This window comes from Salarias fasciatus, chromosome 22 (genome assembly GCF_902148845.1).
Source record: "Salarias fasciatus chromosome 22, fSalaFa1.1, whole genome shotgun sequence".
Classification (NCBI taxonomy): domain Eukaryota; kingdom Metazoa; phylum Chordata; class Actinopteri; order Blenniiformes; family Blenniidae; genus Salarias; species Salarias fasciatus.
This window is the reverse complement of record NC_043765.1, coordinates 31,156,359-31,183,825: the sequence shown is the minus strand read 5'-3', so window position 1 is coordinate 31,183,825 and position 27,467 is coordinate 31,156,359. Positions and strand designations below refer to the sequence as shown.

Below are 27,467 nucleotides of genomic sequence, written 5' to 3'. Positions count from 1 at the left end.
CAAAAAAAACACGAGACAAGTTGCTATCAGACTAACGGATCAGCGGTCGCAGCTATACATCAGCGCAACACGTCATCACCACTAGTCGTCAGCAGAAAGGTGTGGTGGAGATGTTGAAAATGGGGGATGGAGTGTGTGTGGCATGTATGTGGCATTTCAGTTCATCAGTCCGTGCACGCGTGTGTGTGGTTTGGCCCGCCTCCCCTTTGCGCTCCAACTCAGATGGTCGTTGCCGGGACGGCCTTGAATGAAGCAGTCCAAAGTGAACTTGGGTTGCAGCTGAGAGTGAGAGAGGGAAAATAGACAAAGCAATCAGTCTTGTCTTGAATCTTCAGGGAGATTTGTTTAGTCTTCCAGGGGCACCAAACGCAATCAGAAGTTATCTTGTTTTGGTGTGGAAGGAGCCGTTTGACCTTCCTTTGCTCGGTTTCTCCACATTTCAGACAGAAGCTGGCTTAACCCTCTCGGCGATGGTGACATCCAACTTGCGTCTCAATCGTCCATAACCCAAAATGTCCACCTTTCGAAAGAGTTCGCACAAACGGTCAGTCTCAGCTTTTGCCCGTTGATTTGAAAAGACCGTCCTCCCTTGGACGTCTTTTGTGGTGGCGGTCTTCTTAATCCTCCAGAGGATCAGGTCGCAGCACCGGCCAATCAGCAGCAGACCGATCATCATAAATCCGAAAATGTAATCATCCACAATGACCTCGACGGACAGGGGTGCCAGGCATGTGATCCCCCTCCACTTCTCCCAGGCGTCCATCACATACCCAGCATGCCGAGTCCCGTCCGGACAGGCAGGATCCCCGCTCCTGTGCTCTTTGTTGAAAGACTCGTATCAATTGCGTAGAGAGACCAGCTGATCAATTCCATAGTTGATATTTGGTTTGTTTGAAAAACCAAGTCAAGTGATTCCTCCAGTAAAACAGATGAGACAGAGAGCAGCAGCAGAGACGATAGGGAGGGAGAAGCAAAGTAGGGAGCGATAGAAAAAGCATCCGCCTCCTCCGAGAGCCAGCAAAGAATGCTGAACAGTTCGTTCAGAGAGAAGGATTTGTTTGCGATAGAGCGAGCATTCAGGAGACCAATAGGACGACCTGCTGATGACGTCACTGCTCCTGTCAGCTGTGTCCAATGGGATTGGCCGCAGCCACCTCCCGCGATCACGTGGTGTCCGGCTCCACCGGGGGCTGTAAGCCGGCTGTTTCTCTGTCCATGTCAACACGGAAGTCCAGGATAATCCCGATAACCCGGCGAAGTCCCATGGGAAATGCTGGATGGTCGGGACATCCGGAAGCGGCGGCGAAGAGAGTCGAAGGTAGCACTCCACCGGCGGATGAAGACAGCAGGTGTCCGAGCGGGCGGGAGCAACGGGCTGGATGATTCGCGGACGCCGTGGTCATCAGGACAGACAGGGTCCCGCGGCGGGATGGGGGCCGTTCCAGCAGCTGGACCGTCTCAGAGCCTTCAGCTTTACCACATCTGTGCACATTTCCCTGAGCTGTCCCACACAGCTGCACAGCTGTGTTCATGTCTGGAGGTTCTATTTGGAGTTTCTGTCTTCCCCAGTGTCGAGTTCCAAAAGCACAGCATGAATGTGAATTCAAATGTGCTCATCTTGTGAAGGAGTCCGTCCGCTTCAGAGGCTGTCTTTGCTGAAGTGTGGTTATGTTCTTTAATCCTTTCCAAGGCCGCAAACATAGCAGGTAAACTGCACATTACAGCTTCAGAGGAGATAATCCAGTCAGAGCAGGACGACACACACGTTTTCTCTGTGGGCTTCTTGTTTCTACTGTTCTGACTGGAGCTTCAGAAAATGTCAAAATCATCATTCAGAGTTAAATCAACACTTCAGTTGGTGTCAGCAGGAGCATGTTGTAGCTTTTGGTCTCTTCATTAAAAAGATCTTGGCCGCTCCGTGAAAAATCCTGGATCCGATTCTGATGTTGTGGAAAACGATGGATGGAGGCTTGACGTCAAACTTCCAGCTCACAATCTCACAGCCATGGAGATACCAAGTGCCTGGTGGTCTAGTGGTTAGGATTTGGCGCTCTCACCGGGTTCGATTCCCGGTCAGGGAAGATTCTCTTTCAGGATTGGTCTTCAGTTTGTGTGGAGAACAGCAGGATCCAAAGCAGAACAGTTGTATTGTGCTCCTTCTCTGTGACATCCAGGTTCAGTCTGCAGCTCAATTGCTTGTGAATGGTAAACTGAATCAGACAGAGACAGGACCAGGTTCCACCAGCAGCAACAGACCTGAAGAGTCGGAGCAGAGGATCCAGTGACAGAACATCAGAAAGGAAGAACAGGAACTGCTGGAGAAACACCAAGAACTGAAAGAGAAGATGTGGGCTGTGAAGGCAGCAGTGGTCCAGTAGTGATGGGGGGAGGGGCAGGAACCCCCAAGCTCGAGGCATGACTCCAGGAAAGACCAGGAACAACATGTCAGATCTCTGTCCAGAAGAGCACAGTGCTAGAACAGCTAAAGGCCTCCACACACTACAGGATGATCGTGCCGAATTTTGCCCCGATCTTCTCCTCCCGATTGAAGCCAACAGGGTCCGACTGTCGGGAGTATGCAAATGAGTTCGGGTCTGATCCTCCTCTGGTGTGTGGTGTGTTCAGAGAGATGTTTTCCGGTCGGAGCCTCTCGGGAGGCGTCGGAAGGGGAGATCGGAGATAATGAACATGTTTAATATTTCCGATCGCAACTCCTGTGGTGTGTGGTGCTCTGAGAGGCATCGATCAGCTCCGAGTAGAGCTGTCCACATCCTCGGAATAAAGCTCCCTCATTGGGTGAACAGCTCCGTCTCACCAAGGTGCCGCTGATTAAAAAAATCCACTCACAGATGTCAGAGCTGGATGAATATATGTCTGTGAAATATATTCACTATATGACAGTGAAACAGAAAAGCCAGAGCTCCTAAACTCAGCTGTACAGGAAGTGATGGTTAATCCTGTCGCTCCTGGATGAACTGGATTTCCTCCATTCAGACCCAAACTCCGATCTAATATCTGCATTTCCGCCAGTCCTGCAATAATCCCAATGTTTTAATTAAATCTGTTATTAACCATCACGGAAGAATGGGGAAGAAAAAAAATAATAATAAAAGAAAAAAAGTTTCCGCTGACTCCTGCCTTCAGAGACAGGCGGACTGTAATGAAACTTTTCCTAATCAAAGCTCAACGTGTTTTTATTCTGGTGTAAACTATCATATCTGTGGACATAAAGAATGATTTAAGATATTTGGTGATTTAAAAAAGCAGCTTTTATTTGACACGGTCTGCTAATAACTTTATTCTACTGCTGCACACGGGACTCAAAAGTAAAAAAAAAAAAACACACACAAACAGATTAGCTAATAAGCTGAATTACGAGGGTGGACCCAAAAGTTCCCGGACTGTAGTTATAACTTTTTATTTTTTAATCGTCGCAATTATTTGAAACTGTCACCTTCAAAATACTAAACTAAACTAAACTAAACTAAACTAAACTAAACTAAACTAAACTAAAACAAACCAAACCAAACCAAACCAAACCATGCCAAACTAAACTAAACTAAACTAAACTAAACGAAACTAAACTAAACTAAACTAAAACAAACCAAACCAAACCAAACCAAACCAAGCCAAACTAAACTAAACTAAACTAAACTAAACTAAACTAAACTAAACTAAACTAAACTAAACTAAACTAAACTAAACTAAAACAAACCAAACCAAACCAAACCAAACCAAACCAAACCAAACCAAACCAAACCAAATCAAAGCCAAACCAGCAAGTCACTCAACAACCTGAAACCCTGATGAACCATGGAAAGACCATCAAACATGTCTTCCCCTCAGTGAACCTTTGTGTGGAAGTCATTCAGCCTCTAATAAGGTGACCACTGTGTCAGCAGGTCTTTCAAGCTGTGCTGCTTTGCTGAGTCGTTCTCTCAAATGTTGACTCACTGACAAGTAGCTTAACTTTGGCTCCTTTCCATCAGCACAAGCTTCAACTTCTACAACTCTGCTGAGCTTCCACTCATCTCTTGGTGCTCTGTCATCTTGTAGGACCACAGTGTCATTCACTTGCGAATTTCTTGTTTTTTTCCATTTCGGATGTTGCTGAAGGTTTTTCAGGAGTTCTCGTTTCCATCCTGCCAGAGTTCATCGCTCTCTTCTCCATCTTTGACACAGCTAAATGTCTTCTTTACAGAACTGTCCAGGAAGGCATTCAACTGGTGGAACCTCTTGTTCACTGAGAGGAACCTGGAGATACTTTAGACCAGCAGCAGAACCACTGAACACAAGGGCTTCAAATGGGACCACATGGCCAAATGGACAAGGCGTCTGACTTCGGATCAGAAGATTGAGGGTTGAAGTCCCTCTGTTGTTAGGAGCAGCTGTGGGATTGTCTCAGCCGCGGCACTACCAATACACTTGTGTGATCAGTAACCCCTCGTGCACACTGGATGCAGTCTGGTATTCCGCAGCACTGTGATTCACACAGATTTTATTTTGAAGTCACTTATTTTGGAACACGTATCGCGTTTCCTTCCGGCACCCGACTTACTTCTCTCTGGATTGACGCGGTAGGGCTCCGGCATCTGGAAAAATAAGATCCTTGCGGAAAGAGACCGGAGCTCCGCAGAGGCTCTGGAGCCGGACCGGAGCCGGACCGCGGCCGGTGTGCACCACAGCATTGATTTTAATGACTACGGATTAGCTGCGGTGTCCAGACCGCAGCCGTTCCGGAGCCGGACTGCATCCGGTGTGCATCGGGGGTAAGGGGGTTCAACCCATGACCCTGCAGAGCCAACTGACCTCCTGCTACCTGGAGGTGCAAGCGCTCCTCACCATCATAAGTTCAAAGTGCAGGATGGTGGTGTGGAAATGTTGGACTGACAACATGTGCATTTCTTCACTTCGAGTGTTGTTTTGTTGTATTGCATACCAATACTTATTATTTATTTTTGGTTGTGGAGCTGGGGTTGAAGTTGTTAGCCGTCTGATTTATTAATTCTATGGTTTGTGGAGGGAAAACGAGAAGATCAGTGTATCGGATTTATTTCAGCTTCAAAATGCAAGTTGTACACAGAAGGAGCTTTTACCGAAAACAGCTGCAGCTAAACAGTTTTGTTGGAGACTGATCTCACGTTCAACAAAGTCAGCTGAAGATTAAAAGTGTCTGATGGTACACCACGCTTCAGTGTGCGGAGGTTCTGACGGTCCACACCGTGTCTCCCGGTCCGAACACACCAGCTGATCAGGGTCCTCTGAGCAGCTGACAGAGCTGCTAGCGTTATGGAGCACCGGCCGGATCCATCGGTCCCAAGTACTTGTCTAGTCCAGGAACGTCCAAAAAGAGCTGATTACAGTGATCAGGTCCATGAACATATCTGAAGTGAGCCCTGAGTCTGACTCGGACTCCTTCAGTAGCCCGTATAATGGGATTGTAAGGTGAAGCCGATTGTAAAAGGTTCATGTAAACGCCCGAGTGGATCCGCTTCACTTGGAACGGGTTGTGATTGGGATCCGATTGTACGAGGTAAACTACACCGATCGATAATCCGCTCCATGTCTCATATATGTGGCCTTCGACAGCAGAGCGGATTAAACTCGGGGATTAAACTGATAAATTTACTGTAATCATAGATAACCCACGTTCGCTAGTAGGTTTTTCAACATCTGTTGGTCACAAGTTAACACGGAGACCAGTTAATTCGAAACATCAGCAGGTGCAGCAGAGGTCTGGTGATTTACACCGTGATGTGCTGCTGGGCGGAACGCTCACTCCTTGAGCATCGTCTCATGGAGCTGTTGGAACATTTTTTGAGCAGATCCAGCAGATAAAAACTCTCTGCTCGGCGCTGAGGACTGCTGCTGCAGAGAGGAAGACCTGGAAGTTCCACGAGAGACTTTGTGCTCATGTCACAGAACGCAGCATGATCCGCTTCATCCAGGGTCCTGGTGAACGAGGATTGATGACTGATCGCTGTGTATGCCGTCCATGTATACACGTGTTTAACACGATCGTTTTCAATCGGATTGGAAAAACACCATGTAAACTGGACCAGTGCCTCCGACCATCAGGACGGAGTGGAGGACGCCACAGGAATGCAGGGATTTCCTCCAGGACTGAAGAGAAGCTCACTGACAGATCATATTGGAGCTGCTTTCCAAACACAAGCAACTCCAACATTCACAGGTGAGCAGAGACAACACCTTGTGAAAGAACAGATGGATCAGTAAACACACAGCAACAACAAGATGGTGTCTGAGACACTCCTAACCACGAAGGGACTCGAACCCTCAGTCTTCTGATCCGAAGTCAGACGCCTTGTCCATTAGGCCACGTGGTCCCACGAGGTTAACTGCCCCACAGATTCATGCTGCCAGGAAGCTGTTTAACACCAAACCTTGGGGAAATCACATGATTTGAACTCCACAGTTTCAACAAAGGTCAAACAAAACAACTAACCTTGAAGAAAGAAGAGAAGCAGAAATGTTTGTCCTTAAACTGGCACAGGAAGACGCTTTCCCACAGGACATCCAGAGACTGAAAGCTCAGAAAGTGAAGACTCTGGACTTTGCAAACTTTGTTCATTAGGCCATGTGGTCTTGTGTGCAGTGATTGTGGTCAGTGGTTCTGCTTCTGCTCTAAATTGTCTCGAGCAAATCCACCCAACCTATGATCTGTTTCCACTGTCGTCTTCTGCTAAATACTACAGTACTTTTAACACTCTCATTTTCTATATTGAAGAGTTGTCGAGGCCCCTTTTCCCCAGGCTTACCTGGATGATCCAGTACAGCGAGAGCGGCCTCTCCCCTAACTCTGGAGTTCTGCCTGAAGACGGAACCCATCATCAGGTGTACAGCAGTGGGACAGTGCCTGGTCAGTCTCCTCTCACCTTGTGATCCCCAGAAGCCATCTCCACACAGGGGCTAGAAAGCCTAATGGCCCCTGGTCTGAGAGACCAAAGCTAACGCTGCAGTCAGCCGCCACTCCTGAGACCACCACTCATCCTCCACCATTCTTGTGGAAGCTGTGGATCCTCTTTCTGGCTGGTTTATCCATCTTCAGGCGCGGCGCACCGGATACCTGACTAACAACAACTAACACTGGTGCGAGCTCCCTCAACATGCCTGCAGACATCTTAGCGCAGAGTTGGGTGCAACCGGACGGCACACCATCACAGTCATCGCTCGTGGATCTACCGCGCAGACCTCGTCAAATCCACCGGGGATCGGGCCGCTGGTTTTCGTTCCTGAATCACGGCAGCGAGAGCTCCACACCGTCACTGTGGTCTGCAGCGCGTCCCGTCGCACAACAGCTCCGTCATCGGAGCACGGCCACTGAGGTCTGATAGCGCTGTGAGCCGGAGCGTCAGAAAACCTGGAGTGGATTACAGTGTCCTGCGCCCAGTAAACAAACCGGACTTCAACAAACACATCACTCTTGAACAGCTAAACGTGCAGTCACTGTCTAACAAAGCCGGACTCATCCATGACCACATCATCGAAAAGGGGATGTTGTGAGACATGACAACAGCCTGGGGTCTACTCCATGTTCAATGAGGCCTGCCCCCCCGGGTGTTCATATTTGGATAAGGCCCGAACAACTGGCCATGGTGGCAGTGGGGTCCCCCAGGGCTCCATGCTCGGCCCCACCCTCTTCACCATCTACATGCTTCCCCTCGGGTGTGTCGTCAGCAAGAATGGAATTAATTTCCATTGCAACACTGACGACACACAACTCTACCTCAAGGTTTCCCCTTCTGCACCCCCTCCTCCGCTGTCACCTGCCTCAGCTGGTTTTGGGGGTTCAGGTCAACATTCATTGTGGTGAAAGAAGAAGAATGTGTCCAGCGAGGGAAAAGCAGACTGAGGAGTATTTCCAGATGTCAGGAGGTTGACCTTCAGGAGGAAAGTCATTGAAGAAGGCTTCACCTGCACAGCTGAGCTTCTCAAGATACCCGATCCAGGACTCTGCACATGATTCACCTCGGAACTGATGGATAATTCATATCAATGAAGAGGCTGCTGCCAATGCAGCCGAATCTCACACTGGTTGATCTGAATATCCGGTCAGTTATCTATAACTACCCTTCTCTCCATTTTACCTGAAGCAGGCCAGTTAGCTCAGCTGGTCAGAGTGTGGTGCTAATAACGCCAAGGTCATGGGTTCAACCCCCATACTGGCCACAGGACTCAATGGTGAATGTTGTTCGGGCCTTATCCAAATATGAACACCCGGGGGAGCAGACTTCGTTGAACACAGAGTAGACCCCAGGCTGTTGCCATGTCTCACAACATCCCCTTTTCGATGATGTGGTCATGGATGAGTCCGGCTTTGTTAGACAGTGACTGCACGTTTAGCTGTTCAAGAGTGATGTGTTTGTTGAAGTCCGGTTTGTTTATTGGGCGCAGGACACTGTAATCCACTCCAGGTTTTCTGACGCTCCGGCTCACAGCGCTATCAGACCTCAGTGGCCGTGCTCCGATGACGGAGCTGTTGTGCGACAGGACGCGCTGCAGACCACAGTGACGGTATGGAGCTCTCGCTGCCGTGATTCAGGAACGAAAACCAGTGGCCTGATCCCCGGTGGATGTGACGAGGTCTGCGCGGTAGATCCAGGAGCGATGACTGTGATGGTATGCCATCCGGTTGCACCCACGTCTGCGCTAAGATGTCTGCAGGCATGTTGAGGGAGCTAGCACCGGTGTTAGTTGTTGTTAGTCAGGTATCCGGTGCACCGCGCCTGAAGATGGATAAACCAGCCAGAAAGAGGATCCACAGCTTCCACAAGAATGGTGGAGGATGAGTGGTGGTCTCAGGAGTGGCGGCTGACTGCAGCATTAGCTTTGGTTTCCCAGACCAGGGGCCATTAGGCTTTCTAGCCACTGTGTGGAGATGGCTTCTGGGGATCACACGGTGAGAGGAGACTGACCAGGCACTGTCCCACTGCTGTACACCTGATGATGGGTTCCGTCTTCAGGCAGAACTCCAGAGTTAGGGGAGAGGCTGCTCTAGCTGTACTGGATCATCCAGGTAAGCCTGGGGAAAATGAGCCTCGACAACTCTTCAATATAGAAAATGAGAGTGTTAAAAGTACTGTAGTATTTAGCAGAAGACGACAGTGGAAACAGATCATAGGTTGGGTGGATTTGCTCGAGACAATTTAGAGCAGAAGCAGAACCACTGACCACAATCACTGCACACAAGACCACGTGGCCTAATAAACAAAGTTTCCAAAGTCCAGAGTCTTCACTTTCTGAGCTTTCAGTCTCTGGATGTCCTGTGGGAAAGCGTCTTCCTGTGCCAGTTTAAGGACAAACATTTCTGCTTCTCTTCTTTCTTCAAGGTTAGTTGTTTTGTTTGACCCTTGTTGAAATTGTGGAGTTCAAATCAAGCAACTTCCCCAAGGTTTGGTGTGAAACAGCTTCCTGGCAGCATGAAGCTGTGGGGCAGATGACCTAGTGGGGCAGATAGCCGAGTGGGACCACGTGGCCTAATGGACAAGGCGTCTGACTTCGGATCAGAAGACTGAGGGTTCGAGTCCCTTCGTGGTTAGAAGTGTCTCAGACACCATCTTGTTGTTGCTGTGTGTTTACTGATCCATCTGTTCTTTCACAAGGTGTTGTCTCTGCTCACCTGTGAATGTTGGAGTTGCTTGTGTTTGGAAAGCAGCTCCAATATGATCTGTCAGTGAGCTTCTCTTCAGTCCTGGAGGAAATCCCTGCATTCCTGTGGCGTCCTCCACTCCGTCCTGATGGTCGGAGACACTGGTCCAGTTTACATGGTGTTTTTCCAATCCGATTGAAAACGATCGTGTTAAACACGTGTATACATGGACGGTATACACAGCGATCAGCGATCAATCCTCGTTCACCAGGACCCTGGATGAAGCGGATCATGCTGCGTTCTGTGACATGAGCACAAAGTCTCTCGTGGAACTTCCAGGTCTTCCTCTCTGCAGCAGCAGTCCTCAGCGTCGAGCAGAGAGTTTTTATCTGCTGGATCTGCTCAAAAAATGTTCCAACAGCTCCATGAGACGCTGCTCAAGGAGCGAGCGTTCCCCCGACTGGAGTCCCGCCCCGCCCAGCAGCACATCACAGTGTAAATCACCGGAGCGCTGCTGCACCTGCTGATGTTTCGAATTAACTGGTCTCCGTGTTAACTTGTGACCAACAGATGTTGAAAAACCTACTAGCGAACGTGAGTTATCTACGATTACAGTAAATTCATAACTTTACAGTCTTTTTTGAGTCTTGTTTTGACATCTGCTGTTACCAGAATGTGTTTACACATGTGAACCAGTTAATCCATAACACCGGCTGGGCGGTCGCTCATCGTCTGCTGCGGTGCTCTCTGAACAACTCACTGTTGCGCAATTTGCAGCCATCTCTCCTCTCTAGTGTTTGTTCTCTTGTGGTTTTTATTGAAAAAATGTTTCTCAACCACCGTCCAGCACTTGTGCTTTTTTTGACTTTCCTGCTTCTTGTTTACTGCGTTTACGTACTATTGAACGCATGCGCGGAGCAAATAATCCCCGAGTTTAATCCGCTCTGCTGTCGAAGGCCACATATATGAGACATGGAGCGGATTATCGATCAGTGTAATTTACCTCGTACAATCGGATCCCAATCACAACCCGCTCCGAGTGAAACGGATCCACTCGGGCGTTTACATGAACCTTTTACAATCGGCTTCACCTTACAATCCCATTATACGGGCTACTGAAGGAGTCCGAGTCAGACTCAGGGCTCACTTCAGATATGTTCATGGACCTGATCACTGCAATCGGCTCTTTCTGGATGTTCCTGGACTGGAGAAGTACTTGGGACCGATGGATCTGGCCGGTGCTCTATAACGCTAGCAGCTCTGTCAGCTGCTCAGAGGACCCTGATCAGCTGGTGTGTTCGGACTGGGAGACACGGCGTGGACCGTCAGAACCTCCGCACACTGAAGCGTGGTGTACCATCAGACACTTTTAATCTTCAGCTGACTTTGTTGAACGTGAGATCAGTCTCCAACAAAACTGTTTAGCTGCAGCTGTTTTCGGTAAAAGCTCCTTCTGTGTACAACTTGCATTTTGAAGCTGAAATAAATCCGATACACTGATCTTCTCATTTTCCCTCCACAAACCATAGAATTAATAAATCATACGGCTAACAACTTCAACCCCAGCTCCACAACCAAAAATAAATAATAAGTATTGGTATGCAATACAACAAAACAACACTCGAAGTGAAGAAATGCACATGTTGTCAGTCCAACATTTCCACACCACCATCCTGCACTTTGAACTTATGATGGTGAGGAGCGCTTGCACCTCCAGGTAGCAGGAGGTCAGTTGGCTCTGCAGGGTCATGGGTTGAACCCCCTTACCCCCGATGCACACCGGATGCAGTCCGGCTCCGGAACGGCTGCGGTCTGGACACCGCAGCTAATCCGTAGTCATTAAAATCAATGCTGTGGTGCACACCGGCCGCGGTCCGGCTCCGGTCCGGCTCCAGAGCCTCTGCGGAGCTCCGGTCTCTTTCCGCAAGGATCCTATTTTTCCGGATGCCGGAGCCCTACCGCGGGATGTTCAGGATCACATCTGGTGGCTTTTAATCAATCCAACCTCTAAATGTCATGATAAACATGACAATGGAATTTCTTTACAACATTCAAACTCTGCATAGTTTTAATATAATAGTGGAAAATTGATGTAAGACCCTTCTACCCCTTTTCCACGAAACTGGTTCCTGGGCTAAATCAGCCCCAGATCAGGCCCCGGCCATGTGTCGACTACGTCAGGCCCTGGGGGGCGGGGCTACGTCTCCCCTGGCAAAACACAGAGTTGCCTTTTTTTGTCTTTATCAGAAAGCTGCGATGAGGCAGCATTTAATTTAGTTTAATTCAGCCAAGAAATGGATTTTAAGAATAAGCGGTGGTCTGAGGAGACCAGGGCTTCCTGGTGCTGTGGTCTGCAGCAGAAGTTCGGGAGAAACTTGCGGAGCAGCGCAGACCCGGTCTGGATCCAACCGGAGGTGAAGCAGCTCCTGAATGACTCCGTATCCTGGTGAGTTTCATTCTTGAAGCACCGAGGTGTTAGCCTGCTGAGAATATGAAGCCAGAAATGATCCAAACTCTGAAACGCAATAATTACCTCCGCCAAGGAGGTTATGGAATCACGTCGGTTGGTTGGTTGGTTGGTTGGATTGTTAGCAACATTATGGAAAAAGTTATGGACGGATTGCAATGAAACTTTGTGGAAAGGTGCGTCTTGGGCTAACTTAGAATCCATTAAATTTTGGTGATGATCCGGATCAGTGTCTGGATCCAGGAATTTTTTAAAGGATTTGATTTCAGAGATACAGAGTGTGAGGGAGGAGGGAGGGAGAGTGGAGTCAGGTTTACTGGAGAGAGAGAGCTGGGTGTCTCCGTGCAGCAGTGAAAATTAATGCCATATTTCCAGAAAATGTGACAGAGGGGAAGGAGGTATATGATGAAGAGGAGGGGCCCCCGGACAGAGCCCTGGGGCACACCAGAAGTGACAGGGAGGGCTGAGAGGTGAAGGACTTGAGCTGGTTGAACTGAGAGCTCCAGTGAGGGAGGAGAGAAACCAGAGAAGGGGGGAGTGAGTGATGCTGATGGAGGAGAGTCTATTGAGCAGGATGGAGTGAGAGACGGTGAGGAAGGCCGTCTCAGATGGAGGAGGATGAGGATGGAGATGAGACCGGAGTCAGCTGCCATGAGAAGGTCATCTGTGATCTTTATTACTGCTGTTTCAGTGCTGTGGCGGGACGGAAACCGGACTGGAACTGTTCATCAAGGCTGTTGAGGGTGAGATGGGAGTGGAGTTCAGAGGCAACAATTTTCTCTAGGATTCTGGAGATGAAGGGAAGGTGAGAAATGGGGCGGAGCTTATTGAAGTTGTTGGGATCTGAACCAGGTTTCTTCAGGATGGGGCTGACAGCTGCAGATTTAAAAAGAGCGGGAACAGTTCCAGAGGACAGCGAGGAGTGGATGATGGCTGATATGAGGGGGAGCAGAGAGGGGAGGCAGGATCTGACCAGGACTATGGGGAGGGGGTCCAGCTGACAGGTCGAGGGCTTGGACTTGGTGATGAGATTGGAGATGTCAGAGGGCGGAGGGAGGTCAAAGGTGGAAAGTAGATGAGATGGCGGGAGAGGTTCAGAGGAGGGGAGAGGGGAGGTAGAGGAGCCGAGGTGTTGGTGGATTCTCAAGACCTTGTTGTTGAAGAACTGGAGGAGAGAGTTACAGGACTCTGCAGAGTACAGATGGGGGGTAGAGAGTCTGGGGGCTGGATGATGCTGTTGAAAAGAGAAAAGAGTGTCTTACTGCTGCCAGCATTAGAGCAGATGAGACCGGTGTAATATTGTGATTTCGCGTGAGATATGGAGTCCTTATAAAGAGATAAATGAGCAGTATACTTGTCTTTGTGGATGTTGAGTCCAGATTTACGAAAGAGTCTTTCAAGCTGACGATTTTTTGAGTTTCATGATACGGAGATCAGGAGTGAACCAGGGAGTGGACCGGGTAAAGAAAACAGAGCGAGATTTTACAGGAGCGAGTGAGTTGAGGATGTGAGAGAGTCCATGATTGTCCAGAGAGACAAGGTCATCGGGGGTGGAGGAGTCAAAAGTCAGGGTGGAGATGCAGGAGGAGAGGGAGTCCATGCTAATATCCTTTATATTACGGAATGAAATGACACGGGGGGCCTTAGAGATGGACAGACGGAGGGAGACATTAATGAGAGGAGGAAATGGTCGTAATATGAAGTTGAGCAGCAGTCCAGTCAGACGGGGTGAGACCGGAGCAGCAGATTAAGTCCAGGCTGTGTCCTTTGATGTGGGTGGGGAAATCTGCAAACTGAAGGAAGCCAAAACTGTCGAGTGATGAGGAGAAGTCCTTGGTAAGGGGGAGAGCAGGATTGTCCATGTGTATGTTGAAATCTCCCAGCAGAATTACATTCGGAGAGAGAGTGGATAAGTGGGTGAGAAGGGCCGAAAATTCATTTAAAAAATCGGAGTGAGGCTTGGGGGGACGGTAGACGGTGGCAATGATGGTGGGAGTGGGGCCGGAGATCTGACAGGCCAGGCATTCCAGAGATGAGAGAGCAGGCAGAGAAACTGGGAGGACCTTCCACTTCTCGCGGTGTAGTATCGTGAGACCGCCTCCGCGACCCGAGCCGCGAGGTTTGCTAATGTAAACAAACCCCGGCGGAGTAGCACCGTTCAGCTGGGAGAAGTCACCAGGAAGTTGCCACGTCTCATTTGAACAGAGAAAGTCAAGCTTACGGTCCGTCAGGAGATCTTGGATGAGTTGACCTTTGCTCGTGAGAGAGAGCCGATGTTCAGCAGACCGACGTTGATGTTGCTATTGTCACTGGAGCGGGGAGCGTTAGCTGGAGCTTTAGCCGACCTAGCCAGGCGGGCTAGCACGCTGTGGTTGACAGTCCTGCCGGTGTTTCTGGGCGGACGGCGAGTGGAGGACCGGATTGAAGTAATTCCCTTGGAGCCGCCGAAAAGAAAGCCCCGCCGAGAGCCACGATGGACGTGTCTTGGGCGAGGCTGGAAGCAGATGTCCGGATGGTGGTTCAGAGCTGCTGGAGGAGATCCGGACCGGTGACAGCGGAGCCGGAGAAGCTCCGCCGCCGTACACTGTCGGAATCCTTCCACGGGTGGATGGAGGAGTGGCAGGACAGTCCAGACCAATATGGACCACAAAAGGACCCTGCGTGCCCACATCATGAGGCGCTGTAGAGAGGCGATGACGAGGAGCCAAGCGAGGAGCCAGATAGCCCCGGTGAGCAGCAGCAACAACCGGTGAGCAGCAGCAGCCGGGCGCGCCTGCATTCACTCAACCGACATGAACAGCTTTGTAACAACAAGTTACATGGTGCACGGAGCAGCGTGCACCATGCAGACACACACACTGTGACTGGGCCTGAACCAGCCTGGAACCAGCGGACGTTAACACCAACAGTTTAGTGGGTTTGGGGAATCTGTCCGCCTTAAAAACAAACCCACACCTGAGCTGATAGACGTCAGCTACAACACAAGAACGGCTGGACTAGCGTTGGTTCATCAATCTGTGTGACTGACTCTGCTATGTCGCCAATATAAGACACAATGAAGACCTGATCAAGGAGCAGTGAGCTCTGTTCAGTTTGTCTTTTGAAATATTCCTTTAAGGTGGACTGACAGCCTGGATTTAAAGGCTGCATTGAAAATAATACAAAATGACCCTGGAGCAGATTTTTATTTTTGACATGGACAAGACTGATTTCAGAACAACGACGAGAGACAACCCCATGCAGATGATTTGGATGGAATCACTGAGGAATTTCTATTGTGTTTGACAGATGACTGTCAAGTCTCATTCATTTTTCTGCAATCAAAATCAAAACAAATGTCAGAAGAACGTAGCTTCCAGAGTAAACTGAAGCAGGCCAGTTAGCTCAGCTGGTCAGAGCGTGGTGCTAATAACACCAAGGTCATGGGTTCTGAAAGTGTGTGTGGCTGCAGGAGAGTCTGGACTTGGATCTCAGACAATCTCTTCTCACTGAGTCACAACAGGAAAAGCTCTCGAACTACCTTCATAACTGTTGGAGCTTTCTCCTTCCTGTCCCAACGTTAAACAACAGTCAAGTTCATCATGCTTCAAAACTCATACCTGCAGCAGCACTGACACTCCCAGCAAGTCACTCAACAACCTGAAACCCTGATGAACCATGGAAAGACCATCAAACATGTCTTCCCCTCAGTGAACCTTTCTTTGGAAGTCCTTCAGCCTCTAATAAGGTGACCACTGTGTCAGCAGGTCTTTCAAGCTGTGCTGCTCTGCTGCAGCTGACAAGTAGCTTAACTTTGGCTCCTTTCCATCAGCACAAGCTTCAACTTCTACAACTCTGCTGAGCTTCCACTCATCTCTTGGTGGTCTGTCAACTTGTAGGACCACAGTGTCATTCACTTGTGAATTTCTTGTTTTTTTCCATTTCAGATGTTGCTGAAGGTTTTTCAGGAGTTCTCGTTTCCATCTTGCCAGAGTTCATTGCTCTCTCCTCCATCTTTGACACAGCTAAATGTCTTCTTTACAGAACTGTCCAGGAAGGCATTCAACTGGTGGAACCTCTTGTTCTTGTCCAGAGTTTTCACTTTCTGAGCTTTCAGTCTCTGGACGTCCTGTGGGAAAGCGTCTTCCTGTGCCAGTTTAAGGACAAACATTTCTGCTTCTCTTCTTTCTTCAAGGTTAGTTGTTTTAGTTGACCTTTGTTGAAACTGTGGAGTTCAAATCATGTGACATTCCCAAGGTTTGGTGTGAAACAGCTTCCTGGAGCGTGACTCTGACTTGGACTTCATCAGCTTCAACACACCACTGAACTCCAAGAGGACTGAGTGCTGGCTTCTGGAACTTGGTGTGGCTGCAGGAGAATGCAGGTGAGCCTCATGTCTCAGTCACAGTGTTGAACCTGCTCAGACATTTTCACACAAATCATGAAATCTCCTCTCACTGAGTCAGAACTACCAGAAGCTGTCAGACTAATATGATCACAAAACTATTTGAGACGAAGGAACGAGCCTGATAGATATTTACTTTAGACCAGGACCAGGACCACTGAGAGGAACCTGGAGTTATCTTAATCCTGGACCAGAACCACTGACCAGAACCACTTCACACAAGACCACGTGGCCAAATGGACAAGGCGTCTGACTTCGGATCAGAAGATTGAGGGTTCGAGTCCCTTTGTGGTTAGGAGTATCTGGGATTGTCTGTTCTTTCACAAGGTGTTGTCTCTGCTCACCTGTGAATGTTAGAACCTGCTTGGGTTTGGAAAGCAGCTCCAATATGATCTGTCTTGAGCTTCTCTTCAGTCCTGGAGGAAATCCCTGCACTGTGGCGTCCTCCACTCCATCCTGATGGTCGATGACACTGACGGAGTCCCAGTCAGGCTTAGGGCTCGCTTGAGATATGTTCATGGACCTGATCACTGTCATCAGCTCCTTCTAGATGTTCCTGGACTGGAGAAGGATCCAGGACCGATGGATCCGGCCGGTTCTCTATAACACCAGCAGCTCTGTCAGCTGTTCGGAGGACCCTGATCAGCTGTTGCTGCCTCCAACCAGCTGGCTGCCAGCACAGATAGCAGACATAGCATGGCATTTCTGGATGATGTGGAACTTTCCACTGAGTTTGGGAGCCATCGATGGCTGACATGTCCACATCAGAGCACCCGGCACAACTCGGAATCTTTCTCGGAAGTGTGTTAAACAGAGCTGTATGCAGATGGATGTTGAGACTGATGGGCTGATTAGAACCACATTTTCCAGCATGATTGTCTTTTTTCAGTGACACAAAAAGTGTGAGTTGGCAAAGGTTTGAAGCTGTTTAGCAGTTGCAGGGCTAAAAGTAAAAAGAAAACCTGAGCTTTGAACTCCTGTCCGGAGGGTGGGGAACAGTTGGTCACTGGGTAATTAGGTAAACAACCCTTCAGCATTATCCTTGAGAGAGAAGAAGACGACCTACGTATGTGAAACTCCATCAGGTTAATGAATTTGAGGAATTATTAAATTGGGAGGCATTTCATTCAACCACAACGGTAACAATAATACAACTTCTACATGATGCACACTTGAAGGAATAACCAGACTCGTGTGGGTTTTTTAAAGATGAGCTTTAGTGAACAGTCTCTGAAAAACACATGACACATGGCTGTCACCTCTGTCTGGGTGCGTTCCACAATATTGGCCCAGAGCCCTGCTCACTTTTGGGGATACTCCCTCTGGTGGTGAAGTAGGGGTACAAGCCTATGTGTCTGTCATTTGATGGGGACGGGAATACAGTTTTAGGGAATGAAACAAATTACAATGGAAACAACTAAAAGTAAAATAATAATCAAATGGGGGGTAACCTATGTTCCCCTTACACTCTCCCCTCAAAAATTACATGGCGTCCCGACATGACACTATCTGACCTTATGCAGCAAATTATCAATTGCATTCACGCAGGTTACAACTGAGTAGGAGTCAGAGTTCAACAATGTCCATCAGAATGCATGGCTGTTGCCACAAGTTCATATGACAGGTCTCTCCCATTGGTGTCATATGCTTGCAGGTGGTGTCATTGTGCACGATGACAATCCACTGCCACTTCCAACTTTAGCATGGGTATCTGCATCCTCTCTGAGTAAGGCATCTTAACACAGTTCTGACCTCTCTTTAGCATATGGTAGTGTAGTCCAAGCTGGATTCCAAGATCTTATTCTGCATTTCCAAACCAAATCAGCATATCACAACATTCAATGAGCTTATCAACTCGTATATCAACTAACAATAATGGCAATTCTGAGCTCTTTACAATGATACTTTCATCTCCGAGTTACACCTCTATGAAATGTTTTAGTCAGATGCTACAGTAGGCTGTCCTAACTGATGATAAGTAAACCTCAACTTTGGTTTTCTTACTCTGAAAGGATACTTTCTTTCTTCAACAGGCGATGATTCAGCATCTGCTTGATCACTATTCTCGTTTTCAGAAGAGTGATACAGGATGGCTGGTTGAGAGCTGTCATTTCCTTGGGTCTCAGCATCTGTGTCATGTTGATCCCCTTCACTCTCTTGATCACCTCCTGCCGTAACATTTTCTGGGTCAGGATCAGGTTCCCTTGGCCACTGATGCTGGACACCTTGTTCCTGGTGATCTGCTGACCACTCCATTACTCTCCCAGTCATCCTCCTCTTCTGAACTTTGTTCTTGCTCAAGTTGTTCATGTCTTCTTTTGTTTATTTGTTTCTTCTTCCTTGCTTCTGTACGTGTGTTTTCTGTTTCGATTGGTAAGAAGTTACACGGCAGCAGAAGATTCCGGTGGACCACCAGGACTCGTCCTTTTCCATTTTCCGGCTTAATTTCATAGACCGGGCTGTCCTTGTATTTTTTTTGTGTCACCACAAATACTTGGTCCTCCCAGAATGACCTTAGCTTTCCTGCTCCTCCTGTCTCATTGAAATTTCTGACCAGTACTCTGCATCCTGTGTCCAGTTCTGCACCATGTACTTTTCTGTCATAAAGCATTTTTCCTCGCCTACTCTCTTTGTATGCTGTCTCTGAGGCAAGTTTGTAAGCATCATTCATGCGAGCCTTCCACCTTTCAGCATAATCTCTGTGTGACATGCTTTGCTCTTTCACTGTGAGGTCAAACATCAAGTCAATGGGAAGTCTGGGGTTTCTCCCAAACAACAGAAAGTAGGGTGCATACCCAGTGGCCTCACTACGTGTACAATTGTAGGCATGGACCACTTTTGAGGGACGCTTTCCAGTCTGCTTTTGCCGTCTCTGGGAGGTTTCGGAGCATCCATAGCAATGTTCTGTTAAATCGTTCCACCTGACCATTCCCATGGGGATGGTACGATGTGGTTCTGGACCCTTTTACTCCACTGCACTCTTGAAGCTTGGCAAACAGCTTGTTCTCAAACTCCCTACCTTGGCCATGGTGGAGTCGTGTGGGAAAACCAAACCTCAACACAAAATCCCCAAAGACTTTCTCAGCAGCTGTTTTGGATCCGGCCAGTGGTCCATAACGCTAGCGGCTCTTACAGCGTCAGCTGTTCGGAGGACCCTGATCAGCTGTTGCTGCATCCAACCAGCATTTGTGGATGATTTGGAACTTTCCACTGTGTTTGGGAGCCATCGATGGCTGACATGTCCAGATCAGAGCACCCGGGACAACTCGCCATCATTCTTCCAACACCTGTGGGGCAGGAGCCCTGGGAAGACACGGTGGAGGGTCAAGGCCTATGGAGCTACAGGAAGATCTCCAGCTGCCAGCTGGCCTGAGACCATCAACTGCATCTTCAGATCCATCATGAGAACCAAAGTCACAATGTTCCAGCTCAGGCTCAGGTCCAAACTAAGTCTCTCAGTGGTTCTGGTCCTGGTGCAAACTAAGTCCACGGTCCTATCACTGGTTCTTGTCCCCGTGTGAAGTAAATACGGACCCTCAAAAGAGTCAATTTCCTGACAAAGATGTCCCTCGAAATGTGTGGGGAAAGTTGGGTTCCGCACTTGGAGTTAGAATTCCAGTCATTGGCCAGTATGGGGATTGAACCCATGACCTTGGCGTTATTAGCACCACGCTCTGACCAGCTGAGCTAACTGGCCTGCTGCAGTCAGTGCTGGAAGCTACGTTCTTCTAAAATGTGTGTTGATTCTGACTGGAAAATGAGACTTGAAAAGTCATCTCCCAAACTCAGTGGAAACACCTCAGTGATTCCATCCAAATCATCTGCATGGTGGATTAACCCCGCCCCCCAAAACCACCCTCTTTGACTTCAGCACAGAACTGTTCTGGATCCTGCTGTTCTCCACACAAGGCAAAGACGAAAAAGACTCTTCCCTGACCGGGAATCGAACCCAGGCCGTGGCAGTGAGATCGCCAAATCCTAAACTCTAGACCACCAGGGACTTGTTGTTTCCATCTAGAGAATCATGGTTGTGAGATTGTGAGCTGGTGGTTTGACGTCAAGCCTCCATCCATCATTTTCGACAACATCAGAATCATATCCAGGATTTTTAACGGAGCGGCCAAGATCTTTTTAATGAAGAGACCAAAAGCTGCAAATGTGGCGTTATGAGCACCGTGCTCTGACCAGCTGAGCATTAGGGAATTGAGGAAACTGACTTTGAGTCGGAGTTGATCAAAGACCTTTGCCAGCTCCCTGGCATTACAAAGACCAGAGTCCCTCCCTTACCATTCTTGGGGGAACCCAGTTGAGAGATTGAGAAAATGACTCAGTAAAGCAGCACACCTTGAAAGACCTGCTGACACAGTGGTCACCTTATTAGAGGCTGAATGAGTTCTCACACAATGGTTCACTGAGGGGAAGACATGTTTGATGGTCTTTCCATGGTTCATCAGTGTTTCAGGTTGTTGAGTGACTTGCTGGGAGTGTCAGTAGGCATGTTTACATGCACCCATAATATCAGCGCCCATAATACGCTCCTGACGCTCCTGACGTGCCGCCCCGCCGCCCGCCGCTCCACGACGATCGTCCACCATAGACTTTGCATAGAAAAGCGCTGCCCACGACGCCCGCGACGTGTCCGGTGTGAACGCACCATAAGACTCACAAAAGACTTTGAACGTATACATTCACTGTAACTGTCGATAACGTTCGCCAGAACTATTAAAAGTTTCAGTCATGTATTGGTCACAAGTTAACACGGGCACCAGTTAATTCGAAACATCGGCATGCGGAGCAGAGCCCCGGTCCTACACCAAGACGTGCAGCTCGGCGGGCCGGCACTCCTTGAGCAGCGTATCATGGAGATGTTGGGACTTTATTTGAGCAGACATAGTCTTGTTGTCCTTTAACCAGGGAGACGGCTGCTTTCTGGAGACATTGCGAGATTTTAGTGGAGCCACTCGGTCTATAATGGAGCCACAGAGTGAGTTAAAGCAGCACATAAAGCATCAGCATCAGACCAGTGGGCCAGATCACGAGAGTCAAACAAGGCCCAGAATCTCTCAGCTGTGGTTCAGTGATGATCCTCCTTCCTACCTCTGTAGAGGCAGGCTGAGGTTCAGGTGGAATAATCAGTTCAAAAGACACACAGCTGTGGTCACTCAGATGGACATCCTCCACACACACACTTCTAACATGGAGGCCGAGTGAGAACACCAGGTCCAGAGTCTGACCTTTGCTGTGGGCGGGGCCTGACCCCTACTGCTGGAAATTAAAGAATTCAGTCAGAGGTCAGAGGTCAGCTGCTGAGTTACATGAACCATCATCAACATGCAGGCTGAAATCTCCAAGAACCAAAACTTTATCCAGTTTTAAAGTGGATGACAGGAAGTCATTGACGTCATTTAGGAGACACAGGACCAGGACACAGTGAAATATGTCACAGGAGACCACTGTGATCATTTAGGACTCAACGGAGGTGTAGTGGTCAGAGTTCATCCTTCTGCAGGTGTACCTGTCACGGTACACAGCAGCAAGACCCCACACGGCGACGGGGGCGGGGCCAACCGAGGACTGAGCGTCCAGCAGGACACAGCTCCTCCAGGTGGAGGAACTCCCCGTCTCTCTGCCAGGTCTCAGTGAGGACCAGGAGGTCCAGGTTTTCACTGGTGAACAGTTCGTTCAGAGAGAAGGATTTGTTTGCGATAGAGCGAGCATTCAGGAGACCAATAGGACGACCTGCTGATGATGTCACTGCTCCTGTCAGCTGTGTCCAATGGGATTGGCCGCAGCCACCTCCCGCGATCACGTGGTGTCCGGCTCCACCGGGGGCTGTAAGCCGGCTGTTTCTCCGTCCATGTCAACACGGAAGTCCAGGATAATCCCGATAACCCGGTGAAGTCCCATGGGAAATGCTGGATGGTCGGGACATCCGGAAGCGGCGGCGAAGAGAGTCGAAGGTAGCACTCCACCGGCGGATGAAGACAGCAGGTGTCCGAGCGGGCGGGAGCAACGGGCTGGATGATTCGTGGACGCCGTGGTCATCAGGACAGACAGGGTCCCGCGGCGGGATGGGGGCCGTTCCAGCAGCTGGACCGTCTCAGAGCCTTCAGCTTTGCCACATCTGTGCACATTTCCCTGAGCTGTCCCACACAGCTGCACAGCTGTGTTCATGTCTGGAGGTTCTATTTGGAGTTTCTGTCTTCCCCAGTGTCGAGTTCCAAAAGCACAGCATGAATGTGAATTCAAATGTGCTCATCTTGTGAAGGAGTCCGTCCGCTTCAGAGGCTGTCTTTGCTGAAGTGTGGTTATGTTCTTTAATCCTTTCCAAGGTCGCAAACATAGCAGGTAAACTGCACATTACAGCTTCAGAGGAGATAATCCAGTCAGAGCAGGACGACACACACGTTTTCTCTGTGGGCTTCATGTTTCTACTGTTCTGACTGGAGCTTCAGAAAATGTCAAAATCATCATTCAGAGTTAAATCAACACTTCAGTTGGTGTCAGCAGGAGCATGTTGTAGCTTTTGGTCTCTTCATTAAAAAGATCTTGGCCGCTCCGTGAAAAATCCTGGATCCAATTCTGATGTTGTAGAAAATGATGGATGGAGGATTGACGTCAAACTTCCAGCTCACAATCTCACAGCCATGATTCTCTACATGAACACACCAAGTCCCTGGTGGTCTAGTGGTTAGGATTTGTCGCTCTCACAGGCATGGCCCGGGTTCGATTCCCGGTCAGGGAAGAGTCTCTTCCAGAATTGGTCTTGAGTTTGTGTGGAGAACAGCAGGATCCAAAGCAGAACTGTTCTATTGTGCTCCTTCTCTGTGACATCCATGTTCAGTCTGCAGCTCAATTACTTGTGAATGGGAAACTGAATCAGACCAAGACCAGGACCAGGTTCTACCAGCAGCAACGGACCTGAAGAGTCAGCAGGAAGAAGCAGAGGATCCAGTGGAGAGAAAGCCCAGGCTGAGAGACGACAGTGGTTTGATGTCTGAGTGCTTCCTGACAGAGTTCATCAGCTGGAGGAGAGTTTATGCAGTCAGAGTCTCTCTGGATGACAGAGAAGACCAGAAGCTCATCTTGTCTTGTTTTAGAGACGCTGACACTTGTGTGACACCTGAAAAGTCTCAAGATACCTGATCCAGGACTCTGCAAACGATTCACCTCGGAACTGATGGATAATTCATATCAATGAAGAGGCTGCTGCCAATGCAGCCAAATCTCTCACTGGTTGAGCTGAATATCTGGTGAATTATCTTTAACTACCCTCGTCTCCATTTCACCTTGAGTAGGCCAGTTAGCTCAGCTGGTCAGAGCGTGGTGCTAATAACGCCAAGGTCATGGGTTCAACCCCCATACTGGCCACAGAACTCAATGGTGACTGTGGGGAACACAGCTGGCCCCGCACCTTCAGCAGGAGGTGTCTGGTTGTAAGGGAAGTGATTCCAAATCAGTTCAGGATCACATCTGGTGGCTTTTAATCAATCCAACCTCTAAATGTCATGATAAACATGACAATGAAATTTCTTTACAACATTCAAACTCTGCATAGTTTTTATATATTAATGCAACATTGGTGCAAGGTCCTTCTCTCAGTCCTATAACCCCCCACAGTGTGAAATCAGCAGACTACAGAGAATAAAATATAAAAATAATAATCCAGTGCCGGCACAGAGGTCAGTGTCGTAACAAAATGGTTTCTCCTGGGTGGGTTGTTAGTCCTCCGCAGGATAGTCGGTTGGTGGGGCTGCCACCTCACAGTGTACCGACACACTGGGGTCTTTGTTTGTCAGGAACCTACCTGGAGACCGTCCCGCCAAGGGTGACCCTAACAGGAGCAAGCTCCAGACGGTGTCGCTCTCCAGGATCACTGGAACACGCAAGCCCCCTCGCCACATCAAGGCCAAGACCCAGAGGGGGACAGCGCCACATTCGCTGGTTCGGCCATGTTCTCCGTCTTCCCCTTGACCACCCGACAAGAGCTATTTTGAAGTTTGATCCAAAGGCCGCAGGCAGGAGACGACCACGAGGCAAGCCCCGCACTCGATGGCTTGACATCATCGCAGACGACCTCTGACAAGATGGAATTACCGTGAAGGACACAGACCTGCTGGCACAAGATCGCCTGTGCTGGAAAAACCTGGTTTCTCTGGTCGGCTCTACGCAACGGGACGGGACGCCAGCCCAATGCAGGAGCACTAAGTAAGTAAGTAAGGCACAGAGGAGAAGCAGACAGTAACAGAGGTTCTGCAGCTCACAGAGGGAAGGTTCAGACTGGTCTCTGACTTCTGGTCTTTAGAGTCCAGTTCACAGCTGTTGTAACAGTGGGGAGTGGGGAGAGCCTCTGGATGGGCAGAGAGAGGAGGGGGGCAACCGTTCAGGAGCCTCACTGCCTGAGGGTCCAGGCTGGGGTCCAGTCTGCTGGTTCAGGCTCTTATGGACCTTCTACCTGAAGCAGCAAGAGCAACAGCTGATGCTGATCAGCCTGAGTGCAGCTGGAAAACCACAGAGAGAGACAGACAGAGAGAGGGTCCAAGCTGTGGAGTCTGCGGTGTGTTGATGAGTCTGCTGGGGCTGATGGAGTTCAATTCTGAGCTGGAGTCACCAGACAGCATCCTAATAGATGTGCTGGAGCTTTCAATGTGACTGGGAGCAGGATGCAGCAGGCTGGAGACGGCATCGTCTGTGGATCTGTTGTCACCTGTTATCATTAGCTGGTCACCCATTCCACTTCCTCTCGATTGTTTGTTGTCCTCTTCAAAAAGGAGAAAAGGATGTGAAGCCGGCCTGGGAGAGGAGCAGCAGAGGAGGCAGAACCCATCCCTCCAGGGATTTGGCAGGTCTGGAAGTGAGTGCCACAGGTCTGCAGTCATTTCGTCATGTGACATTGGACTGTTTGGGGATGGCCACTATTGCTCCTGTCTTGAAGCTGGCTGGGAGCCACACTGTGGACATCTGGTTGGAGATGGAGGTGAAGATGTCCCCTAACTCAGGACTGAGCTGGTGTCAGTGGAGGGGAGGGGGCGGGGTCAGTGTTCTCCCTGTCAAAACAGACTTAAAAGTAACTGAAGTCCTCAGATGAGGTGGGGGCTGCTGAGGAAGACGGAGGTCTGTTCTTACAGTCCACAATAGCCTTGATGCCCTCCAACACCGGCCTGGGGTTTATGGAGCTGGAAAAAATGGCCTCAAGGTACCGTTTGTACTGTAAAGTAGTGGCATTGATGTCTGCATTTCTTTTAGTGACAAACTCTCTTCAGGAAATTAAAGCACAATGGTTTTGGAAGACATCTACGTCAAGAAGTACTGCTTCTTCAGAGAATGCTCATATAACTGGTGGAAACCATGTGTTCAGAAAAGAAGAGATTTCGGTAACAATAAAGAGTGTTCAGGGGCAAACAGTGGGTCCACCTATTCCAGAGGACATGTTCAGTCTTCCACGATCTCTAATGGAGAGTTCTTCACTTTGTGTCGTCTCACCTTCTTGATTTCTCAGTGGGAGTCTCCACTGGGCTTGAAGAAGGGTTTTCACTGAATGTGATTTAGTGTGAAGACAAAACATTCACCAGTGTTGGACTCCTGGTCAATCCACTATGCTGATGATTTGGATGAAAAACTGAGGAGGTGTTCCTGTGGTTGGCGATTTGTTTTTGAAGTCATCTTTGTCTTTCAAGCATAATAAAGACACATTTTGGAAGAAAGTGGACAACTGCTCCAGCCAGTTGCATTTGCCTGTTAACATAAGACGAGGAACGCCATCTGAGCAGTCGAAATGTTGAACCTGCTCAGACATTTGCACACAAATCATGAAATCTCCTCTCACTGAGTCAGAACTATCAGAAGCTGTCAGACTAATATGACCACAAAACTATTTGAGAAGAAGAAAGGAGCCTGATAGATATTTACTTTAGACCAGGACCAGGACCACTGAGAGGAACCTGGAGTTATCTTAATCCTGGACCAGAACCACTGACCAGAACCACTTCACACAAGACCACGTGGCCAAATGGACAAGGCGTCTGACTTCGGATCAGAAGATTGAGGGTTCAAGTCCCTTCGTGGTTAGGAGTATCTGGGATTGTCTCAGCCACCATCTTGTTGCTGTGTGTTTACTGATTCATCTGTTCTTTCACAAGGTGTTGTCTCTGCTCACCTGTGAATGTTAGAACCTGCTTGGGTTTGGAAAGCAGCTCCAATATGATCTGTCATTGAGCTTCTCTTCAGTCCTGGAGGAAATCCCTGCATTCCTGTGGCGTCCTCCACTCCATCCTGATGGTCGATGACACTGAAGGAGTCCCAGTCAGGCTTAGGGCTCGCTTGAGATATGTTCATGGACCTGATCACTGTCATCAGCTCCTTCTGGATGTTCCTGGACTGGAGAAGGACTCGGGACCGATGGATCCGGCTGGTTCTCTGTAACACTAGCAGCTCTGTCAGCTGTTCGGAGGACCCTGATCAGCTGTTGCTGCCTCCAACCAGCTGGCTGCCAGCATAGATAGCAGACATAGCATGGCATTTCTGGATGATGTGGAACTTTCCACTGAGTTTGGGAGCCATCGATGGCTGACATGTCCACATCAGAGCACCCGGCACAACTCGGAATCTTTCTCGGAAGTGTGTTAAACAGAGCTGTATGCAGATGGATGTTGAGACTGATGGGCTGATTAGAACCACATTTTCCAGCATGATTGTCTTTTTTCAGTGACACAAAAAGTGTGAGTTGGCAAAGGTTTGAAGCTGTTTAGCAGTTGCAGGGCTAAAAGTAAAAAGAAAACCTGAGCTTTGAACTCCTGTCCGGAGGGTGGGGCACAGTTGGTCACTGGGTAATTAGGTAAACAACCCTTCAGCATTATCCTTGAGGGAGAAGAAGATGACCTACGTATGTGAAACTCCATCAGGTTCATGAATTTGAGGAATTATTAAATTGGGAGGCATTTCATTCAACCATAACGATAACAATAATACAACTTCTACATGTTGCACACATGAAGGAATGACCCGAC

The 27,467-nt window shown here is 48.9% G+C and overlaps 8 non-coding genes across 8 annotated transcripts; 6 read left to right on the top strand and 2 right to left on the bottom strand.

Moving 5' to 3' along the window:
* Positions 1 to 6,274: 6,274 nt before the first annotated feature.
* On the bottom strand, positions 6,275 to 6,347 carry trnar-ucg (transfer RNA arginine (anticodon UCG)). The gene has a single exon. It is a non-coding gene; the product is annotated as a tRNA-Arg (tRNA).
* A 1,769-nt stretch (positions 6,348 to 8,116) lies between these two features.
* Positions 8,117 to 8,190, top strand: trnai-aau (transfer RNA isoleucine (anticodon AAU)). The gene has a single exon. It is a non-coding gene; the product is annotated as a tRNA-Ile (tRNA).
* Positions 8,191 to 9,486: 1,296 nt separating this feature from the next.
* trnar-ucg (transfer RNA arginine (anticodon UCG)) lies at positions 9,487 to 9,559 on the top strand. The gene has a single exon. It is a non-coding gene; the product is annotated as a tRNA-Arg (tRNA).
* Positions 9,560 to 16,683: 7,124 nt separating this feature from the next.
* trnar-ucg (transfer RNA arginine (anticodon UCG)) lies at positions 16,684 to 16,756 on the top strand. The gene has a single exon. It is a non-coding gene; the product is annotated as a tRNA-Arg (tRNA).
* A 3,328-nt stretch (positions 16,757 to 20,084) lies between these two features.
* trnai-aau (transfer RNA isoleucine (anticodon AAU)) lies at positions 20,085 to 20,158 on the bottom strand. Its single transcript has one exon. It is a non-coding gene; the product is annotated as a tRNA-Ile (tRNA).
* A 2,976-nt stretch (positions 20,159 to 23,134) lies between these two features.
* On the top strand, positions 23,135 to 23,206 carry trnae-cuc (transfer RNA glutamic acid (anticodon CUC)). Its single transcript has one exon. It is a non-coding gene; the product is annotated as a tRNA-Glu (tRNA).
* A 552-nt stretch (positions 23,207 to 23,758) lies between these two features.
* Positions 23,759 to 23,832, top strand: trnai-aau (transfer RNA isoleucine (anticodon AAU)). Its single transcript has one exon. It is a non-coding gene; the product is annotated as a tRNA-Ile (tRNA).
* A 2,624-nt stretch (positions 23,833 to 26,456) lies between these two features.
* Positions 26,457 to 26,529, top strand: trnar-ucg (transfer RNA arginine (anticodon UCG)). Its single transcript has one exon. It is a non-coding gene; the product is annotated as a tRNA-Arg (tRNA).
* The last annotated feature ends 938 nt before the right edge of the window (positions 26,530 to 27,467 follow it).